General features: G+C 45.9%; 1 long non-coding RNA gene across 1 annotated transcript; it reads right to left on the minus strand.

Annotated features, from left to right (window-relative positions):
• Positions 1 to 232: 232 nt before the first annotated feature.
• Positions 233 to 8730, minus strand: LOC123591270. Its single transcript, XR_006709196.1, has 3 exons — positions 8618 to 8730; positions 5951 to 6123; positions 233 to 750 (listed from the first exon to the last, which is right to left on the minus strand). It is a non-coding gene; the product is annotated as an uncharacterized LOC123591270 (long non-coding RNA).
• Positions 8731 to 8864: the final 134 nt, after the last annotated feature.

Here is an 8864-nt window from a genome sequence, read left to right on the forward strand (position 1 = left end):
AACTCAGAGCCTGGAGCCTGCTTTGGATTCTGTGTCTTCCTCTCGCTCTGCCCCTCCCCTGCTTACTCTATCTCTTATAAATAAATAAATGTAAAAAAAAATCTATTAAAAAAAGAAGATTCATTCTCTCTCCCCTTCTACCCCTCTCCCCTGCTTGTACTTTCTCTATCTCTAAAATAAAAATAAATAAAATAAAAAAATAAAAAGCACAGACTAAAAGGGAAGAAATGGATGAATTTGAGAATTTTGTTTAATGCAGGATACCACAAAGTTAACAGGCCAAGAACAGATTGGAAGAATTTGTAATGTCTAAAACAAATAAGGGGCCTAGTATGTCAGATACCTGAGGAACTCCTGCAAACTAATAAGAAAAGGATAAGAACCCAATGGATACATGGGCAAAGGAGTAAACAGGTAAATTACCAAAGGAGCGTTGAGGAAACAATGGTGCCCCCATAGTATCTCCTCTTCCTGGACGCACACACACACACAAAACTCTATTTCCTGGCTTCTTCGTCTGTAGCTATGTTGAGATCATGACATAGGCACTCCCACAGGGGATGTGAGAGGGAAGGCTGTGCAGCTCCTGCTGAGTCAGTCAGGAGTGAGCTCTGCACACTGTGTCCCTGTGTCTTTGCCAGTAGAAGTGAAGAACTCGTGACAGCAGAGATCCCAGGAGGAGGGCTGCTTGGATCTTAGCATCACCTTTGGAGGAGGACCGCCGAGGAGAGCCACTTGACCCATGTCAGACTGTGCGAGAAATACATTTTTGAGATCTTAAGCTCCTGAGGTCTCCTAGTTTATCACTGCAGCACAGCTATTGTAGCAGTCACAGAGAAGCACTGCTCACATCTGCCATCAACAAAAAGCTTGCTTGTCAGCTGCTAGAAGTTCAGTTAGCCGACAGCCTCCGGCTGCGTGGCCTTCAGACCCTGCCACAGAGGCCATGTGCTTCCCAAGCGTAAATGAGCATGGTGCACCATTCTTTGCTCTGGAGCGACCTACTGGCATGGCTGTGACCTGATTACATCTGCTTCATGGTCTGTCCAGTTCTGGTTCCTCCCCTGCTTCCTTTTACAGGGCTCAGACCTGTGTTGTGATCTGAAGGCTTTCCCTGTCCAGTCCTGCTTCTTCCTCTATCTTTCACAGACGTTATCTCCCCCGAAAAAACTTCTAGCTGTCCTGTTTCAGCGTCTGCTCCATGGAGGATGCAAATTGATACTTTTATCCTATCCTGAACAAGGATGCTCAGACTTATTGCTTATCATGGAACTATGGAAATGCACAAACAAAATAACAATGAGATATCACTTTATACCTATTAGATGAGCAAAATCAGCAACAAAGATCATGCCAAGTGTTGGTGAGGATGGAGGGAAACAGGAGCAACAGGCCCTCCTGGTGGGAATGTAGAGAAGAGCAACCAGTGGGGAGAGCAGCTGTGAGTACTCGGTCAATTTACCCATATGCCCACCCTGTGACCAGTAATTCTGTTCCCAGTGGGCTCTCTAAAAAATTCTCACTCAGGGGCGGCTGGGTGGCTCAACCGGTTAAGTGTCAGACTTTGACTCAGGTCATGACCTCGCAGTTCATGAGTTCGAGCCCGTCAAGCTCTGTACTGACAGCACAGACCCCACTTCGGATCCCCTGTCCCCCCCCCCCTGAACCTCTCCCACTTGTGCTCTCTCTCTCTCTCTCTACAAAAAAAAAAAAAAAATCCTCATTCAGGCACATAGGGACCATATTTGAAGATGTTCATTTGAAGATGTTCATTTGAGCAAGTTGGAGGCAATTTGGGGTTTGCATATATGTGGGAGCGGATGAGCAAAATGTGGGGGATGCCCACAGTGGAGTACTCTGTGGCACTTAGAAGTGACATACATGGAAACATGGAGGGATCTTGCAAATACTGTGCTGAGTGAGGAAAAAATGAGATCTACTATAATACCTACAAAACAACAGTATACTTTTTTTTTTTACAAGACTTTATACAAACAAATGATATATGATACACATGTCATAAAGGCTGCCTCTGAGAGGGAAGTGACGCACATGGAAAGGGGGGGGGGGGAAGAGAAGAAATAAATGAGAAACAACACAGGAGAGGGGACTGATGATGACCACACGCTAAGAACTAAGGAGATGGGGGCACCTGGGTGGCTCAGCTGGTTAAGTGTCCAACTCTTGATTTTGGCTCAGGTCATGATCTCCCATCATGAGATCAAGCCCCATGTTGGGCTCTGTGCTGTGAGCACAGGGCCTGCTTGGGATTCTCTCTCTCATTCCCTCTCCCTCTGCCCCTCCCCCACTCATTCGCTCCCACTCTCTCACTCTTTCAAAATAAATAGACTTAAAAAACAACAATGACAACAACAACAACAAAAACTAGGGAACATGATTCATCCAATGCAATGCATTTGAAATATTTTAAAAAGAAGCATACAAGAAAAACATTCCTTATAAATAAATGACTTTTAATACAAGCTTACATAGTTCATATGTCCTCTGCTGGAGATCTTTTTTTTTTTTTTTAAGTTTATTTGTTTAAATAATCTCTACACCTAACGTGGGGCTTGAATTCATAACCCTGAGATCAACAGTTACTCGCTCTTCTGACTGAGCCAGCCAGGTGCCCCTGGAGACTTGCTTTTTTGCATTAATCAAAGCACAGACAGGATTGGGGAAGGGGAAGCCAACAGGACTTTCTAAGATCCCTGAGATGTGCCATAGGGAGAGTAGTCTGTCTTCCTCCCTGATTCCACATGAGATAGAGTAGATGTTATTTAGTTCATCTTCCCCAAACCAATTTTCAGCCCCGAGTTGTCTTCACACAAAAATACCTTGGGCATCTGGATGTCAGGTGGCCAGTAACCTCGATTTTCCAAATTCAGCCTTGAACAAGAAAGAGTATAAACAGTGCTCTAAACAAAGCTGCCACTGAGTCCCTCCCTACCAGTGCAGTGGACATACACAGGGCTGTGCAGGTGTCTGAAGCTGGAGGGGTCTAGGCCTGGGTTCAGTTTTCCTGTGAGACTGGGTGTGGATTTGAATATCACCCGCCCAGAGACAGAGCCTGGAAAGGTCAGGTCATAACAGTTTAGGGAGGCCCAATAGCACTCTGCCAGAGTCAGCCATCACCAAGTCCTGTCAGAAACAGCCTCCAAGGAGGTCTTCAGGGATTCAGGCCTGAGAAGGAGGGAAAGCTTTGAATTTTTCTAAAAAAAGGTGAGCTTTGCTCTTGACCTTGGAGCAGGATAAGACAGGTGTGACCTCCCCCAGGACCAGAGGTTCCTTCCTGTGGTAAGGAACATAGGCAGTAAAAGGGAAAGAAACCTGGCCCCCCCTGACTGGGTACAGGTGACTCACAGCTGAAGGTGGTGTGTTAGTTTGCCATGACTGCCGTAACAGAATATGCATACCTGGAGGCTTAAACAACAGAAACCAACTCTCTCACAATTTTAGAGTCTGTAAGTCTAAGATCAAGGTTTCTTCTGAGGCCACTCTCCTTGGCTTGTAGACAGCTGCCCTCTCCCTGTGTCTTCACATGGCCCTCACTCTCTAGGTGTCTGTGTCCTGATTTCTTCCCATAAGGATATCAGTCATATTGGATTAGGGCATACACCAATGGCCTCATTTCACCTTAACTACCTTCTTAAAGAGCCCATCTCCAAATATACTCACATTCTGAGAGAGTGGGAGGTTAGAGCTTCAACATATGAATTTGAGAAGGACACAATTCAGCCCAACAATGGGTTTCAGAAATAATCATTTTCAAACAGTATTCCTTAAAGATGTTTTTGAAAATGCTATCCTCTTTCTGTTGCAATAAAGGGAACTTAGAAAGGGGGTTGGGGAGGCGCCTGGGTGGCTCAGTTGGTTAAGAGTCTGACTTCAGCTTAGGTCATGATCTCACAGTTCGTAGGTTCAAGTCCCACATCGGGTTCTATGCTGACAGCTCAGAGCCTGGACCCTGCTTCGGATTCTGTGTTTCCCTCTCTCTCTGTCCCTTAAAAAAACTAAAACAAAACAAAACAAAAAACTTAAAAAAAAAAAGAAAGGGGGTTGGGGTTTCAGAGGAGGAGCGGCCCAGCAGCCGGAAGCAACAGTGAGAAGCCTCAGGAAAAAGTGAAACCTAGATCAGACTGCTTGCTTAGCTTCCTACATACTTTCAGCCAAAACCTCATTGTGTTTTGTGTTCTGTCTTCCTTACTAAGAGCATCATTCTTTCCGGTTTATTTGTGTATTTACTGTTTTATTTTTGGATTAAGGTATTATTTTTACATATGGTGAAGTTCACCTTTTAGTGTAGAATTCTATGAGTTTTGACAAAAGTATACAGTTGAGTAACAAACCTGCAATGAGGATATAGAAATATTCCACCCTTCCTGGCTTCCCTTAGCATCCCTCCCCTTCCAGTGTCTGGCACCCAGTGCTACGTTTTCTGACCCTATAGTCTTGCCTTTTTGAGAAGCATCACATTCTCTGTTTTGTTTTTGTTTTGTTTTGTTTTGTTTTGTTTTGTTTTAGACAGAGAGAGAGCATACAACCGGGTGAGAAAGGCAGGAGAGAGAGAATCTCAATCCTGATGTGGGGCTCAATCCCATTATCCTGCAATCATGACCAGAGCTGAAATCGAGTGTCAAAAGCTCTCTTAATTTATAAACAATGCTTACAGATTTTAAAGCCTAAAGCCTAAGGCACCCGGGTGGCTCAGTCAGGTGAGTGTCTGACTTCCACTCAGGTTATGATCTTGAGGTTCATGAGTTTGAGCCCCCCCATCCAAAGCCCCACTTTTGATCCTCTGTCCCCGCCCTCCCCCCTCCCACCCCGCCGGCTGCCACTTCTCCAATCATGCTCTTTCTCTCTCTCTAAAAACAAAACAAAACAAAAAGCCCACAGCCTAATAGAAGCAGTGAATGAGAACTGGGGGATTGAAGCAGAGAGAAGCTACCCTGACTGCAAAAATCTAAATAAGAGATGCAAAGAATTTGGCAGCCAATTGGCATAAATCCCACCCTGCAGGACTATGTCAGTGGCCCCCTACAATGTTTAGGGTAAAATCCCAACTCCTCACCTAGCCTTCCCCCAAGCCTCCCTGCTGTCACCTGGCACTTCCTTCCCTCACCCACTACGCACCAGCTGCATCAGGCTCCTTCCGGTGGCTGCATGCTTACAGTAGATGGCTTCCTGTGTCCAGAGTGCTCCTCCTCTTCCTGTCACATCTGCTCCCTTTTTTGACTTTCAGGCATCAGAGGACCAAGCTCATTAGCCACCCATTAGTCACTTGCCCTCGCAGTGCCCTGTTTAGTTTTCTGCATAACACCTAACAGCACCTGATGATTTTCTTGTTGACATAGTTATTCTACCTGTTGAGCACCCAGCAGTACCAAGCACTGTCTGGGGACCAAGACAAGAGTATAGATAGAACAAGTCCCTGTCCTCCTTGTGGAGCAAATCACTATGTAATATTTCAGGTTGTAATAGGTGCTGTGGAGGAAATAAAGCCAGGCCTAGGGAAAGCACAGAGGCCATTGGTATTGAGGGAGAATAATAAGGGGACAGTGGTAGGATTTGAGCTTAAAGAGGGTGCAGCTCATATGGGACTTTGGAAGCTACTGAAAAGACCTTGGGAAAACTTAGAGGACTCTAAAGAGTGGAGTGACACCATCTGACTTTTATAAAAGGAGGAAGGGTACAGGGAGTGCCTGTTAGGAGGCTATTGCAATGATAGAGGGAGATGGTGGCTTGGATCAGGGTGCTGGTGGTGCAGAGGTGAGCCAGAGGGGGGCGCGGAGCTGCTGGGATGCACACACACTGCTGGCGGAGTGCAGGATGGCACAGCCGCTCTGAAAAACTGGCTGTTTGTAATAAAGTTGCACATTCCTCAAGCCGGTGACCCAGCAGTGCCACTCCTAGGTATTACTCTCAAGAGAAGTGAAAACATACATACACGTATGTCTGTAGGACAACGTTTGTAGCAGCATTACCGTGCCCACGATATTTGGGGACGTCATGGATCAGCAAGCAGATGTACATCTGTGGAGAGGGAGCACAGAGAGCCACCCAGAGCAAGAGCAGCATTTCACAGCTCAGGAGGCCACGCTTGTGAAGATGACTGGAGGCCTGGAAAAGATGAAATTATGTTTAGAATCCTGTTTAAGGAGACAGAGAAGTATGTCATCCATCATTCAAAGTTTAGCGGTCAGAAGTGTTGAGGGTAATCGGAGAGTTGAGTAGTGTCAAGATGGGAAGGATTACCAGTTATATGCATTGGTTAGAAGCTAAACTCCTCCCGAGCCTGGGAACTGCTTCTTGGGGAGCATACTGTGGCCTGATTGGTCCACATACAGAACGAGAAACACATTTACAGTCCTAGAAATGTACTTGTGGTGCTAAAGTATCGGTGGCAGAAGTGACTTATAGCTTAGGTAGGCCAGCTGCCCAAATGAGGGATGTCTGTATTGTCTGTGACACACAGCCCGGGCCCCTCCAACTCTAGCATGGCACTGTATCTTCCTTGGCAGGGAGAAAGCATCCAGCTGGCACTACCCATGTGTCATTTGTTCTCTGATCTCAGGTATCCTGTGCCTTCATAGCAGTCCTTATTGGAGGAAATCTATTTATTGGAAGAAACCTACTCTTGCTGAAACTTTATAGATTGTCCCCTTGATACCTCCTTCAGAGCCAAGATAAGCTGCACACAAAACCCAGGAATTTCATTTAAAGTTAGGTACATCATAAGGTTGGGCTATCTTGAAGTGGTAATTGGTATGCCCCATTCTTTGTTTATGGAATTGAGAAATTAACCTCTATTGCTTTGGCTGCCAGAAACCTCAGAGACAGCCCCATTAAAAATATTACCTGGGGGGTGCCTGGGTGGTTCAGTCCATTAAGTGTCTGATTTTGGCTCAGGTCATGATCTCAGATTGGTGAGTTCAAGTCCCACAGTGGCTCTCTGATGTTAGTGTGGAGCCCACCTTTGGATCCTGTCTCCCTCTCTTTCTGCTCCCCCCCAACAATAAACATTTTAAAAATATTACTTGCTATTTATACTTTAATCACTTGGATATGCAGCTCTGATAAAAAAAAGTTAACTTGAAATACAGATAACATTATCTAAATTTAACAAACTATTTTCTGTGATTTTCATTATAATAGTTTTTAGTCGTTGTAAAATTAATGCCACAGTCATTTTAGAAAAATTGGAAGATACGGGAGCACCTGGGTGGCTCATTCAGTTAAGCATCTGACTTAGGCTCAGGTCATGATCTCACAGTTCGTTAAGTTTGACCCCAAGTGGGGCTCTGTGCTGACAGCGTGGAGCCTGCTTGGGATTCCCTCTCTCTGTCTCTGTCTCTCTGCCCCTCTCCTACTAGCTCGCTCTCTCTCCCTCTCTCAAAATAAATAAATAAACTTAAAAAAAAAAAAAAGGAAAATTGGCTATGAGGAATTTATTCAGGTAGATTGCACTTATAAGTACTCTATCTGGGCTCCTGGGTAGATCAGTTGGTTAAGTATCTAACTCTTGGTTTCAGCTCAGGTCATGATCTCACAGTTTGTGAGTTTGAGCCCCATATCAGGCTCCGCACTGTCAGCTCAGATCCTGCTTGGGATTCTCTCTCTCTCTCTCTCTCTCTCTCTCTCTCTCTCTCAATCTGCCCCTCTCGCACGTGCTCTCTCTCAAAATAAATAAACAAAAAAAATTAAAAGAAAAAAAAAAGAAGGGGTGCCTGGGTGGCTCAGTTGGTTAAGCCTCTGACTTAGGCTCAGGTCATGATCTTGCAGTTGGTTAGTTTGAACCCCATGTCCAGCTCTGTGCTGACAGCCAGAAGCCTAGAGCCTGCTTTGGATTCTGTGACTCCCTCTCTCTCTGCCCCTCCCCTGCCTCCACTCACCCTCTGTGTCTCTCTGTCAAAAATAAATAAACGTTAAAAACATTCTTAAAGAAAAACTGGAAAACAGAAGAAAGTGGGAAGTAAAATAAGTCACTGATTTTTTAACCTTGTGGGGCGCCTGGGTGGCGCAGTCGGTTAAGCGTCCGACTTCAGCCAGGTCACGACCTCGCGGTCCGTGAGTTCGAGCCCCGCGTCGGGCTCTGGGCTGATGCCTCAGAGCCTGGAGCCTGTTTCCGATTCTGTGTCTCCCTCTCTCTCTGCCCCTCCCCCGTTCATGCTCTGTCTCTCTCTGTCCCAAAAATAAATAAACGTTGAAAAAAAAATAAAAAAAATAATAAAAATATAACCTTGTGATGATTTTTGGTTTTATTTCCTCCTAGTCTTTTTTTTTTTTCTTTTAAAAAATTCAGTTCCTATTCCTTTGTTCAGGTGTAGCAACTTCCGTGACCCTACTTCATTTCTCATGCTTTTCAGAAACTTGCTTTCCCGTTTCTGTTTCCCTTTTGTTGGAGTCACGTGTGTTTCTCCTCTGGCTGTGCAGTTGTGGGGCTATCTGGACACATGGACTGGTGAATGGCTTCACGAGATTATTAGTGGGAACTACCACCCCCGAGGCCATTCCAAGACAGTCCGGGAGGATTCTAAAAGCAGTTCCACGCAAGGAACATTAGGAATTATCCCAGCATAGCCGGAATGAGTGGCTAACCTTCCCAGATAGCTACCTTGACATGGAGAACGGTGTGAAGATGGAAATGTTGCTATGTTGGGGCCACTGTATCATCGGCTGATGGGCCTAGCTGGAGTCAGGGTCCTCGCCCGGCTCCAGGCACCCCGGCTTTGGAACGAGCGCAACGCAAAAGCCTTCTAGCTTCCCGGGCCCCACTCCGGCACCCCGGGGCTGAGCTTCACGGTAGCGGGAAGCTGGAGGCGGGCCGGGGGCGGGGCCAGCCGTGGCGGGCGGGCGGGCGG

This window comes from Leopardus geoffroyi, chromosome B4, assembly GCF_018350155.1.
Source record: "Leopardus geoffroyi isolate Oge1 chromosome B4, O.geoffroyi_Oge1_pat1.0, whole genome shotgun sequence".
In the NCBI taxonomy this organism is placed as follows: domain Eukaryota; kingdom Metazoa; phylum Chordata; class Mammalia; order Carnivora; family Felidae; genus Leopardus; species Leopardus geoffroyi.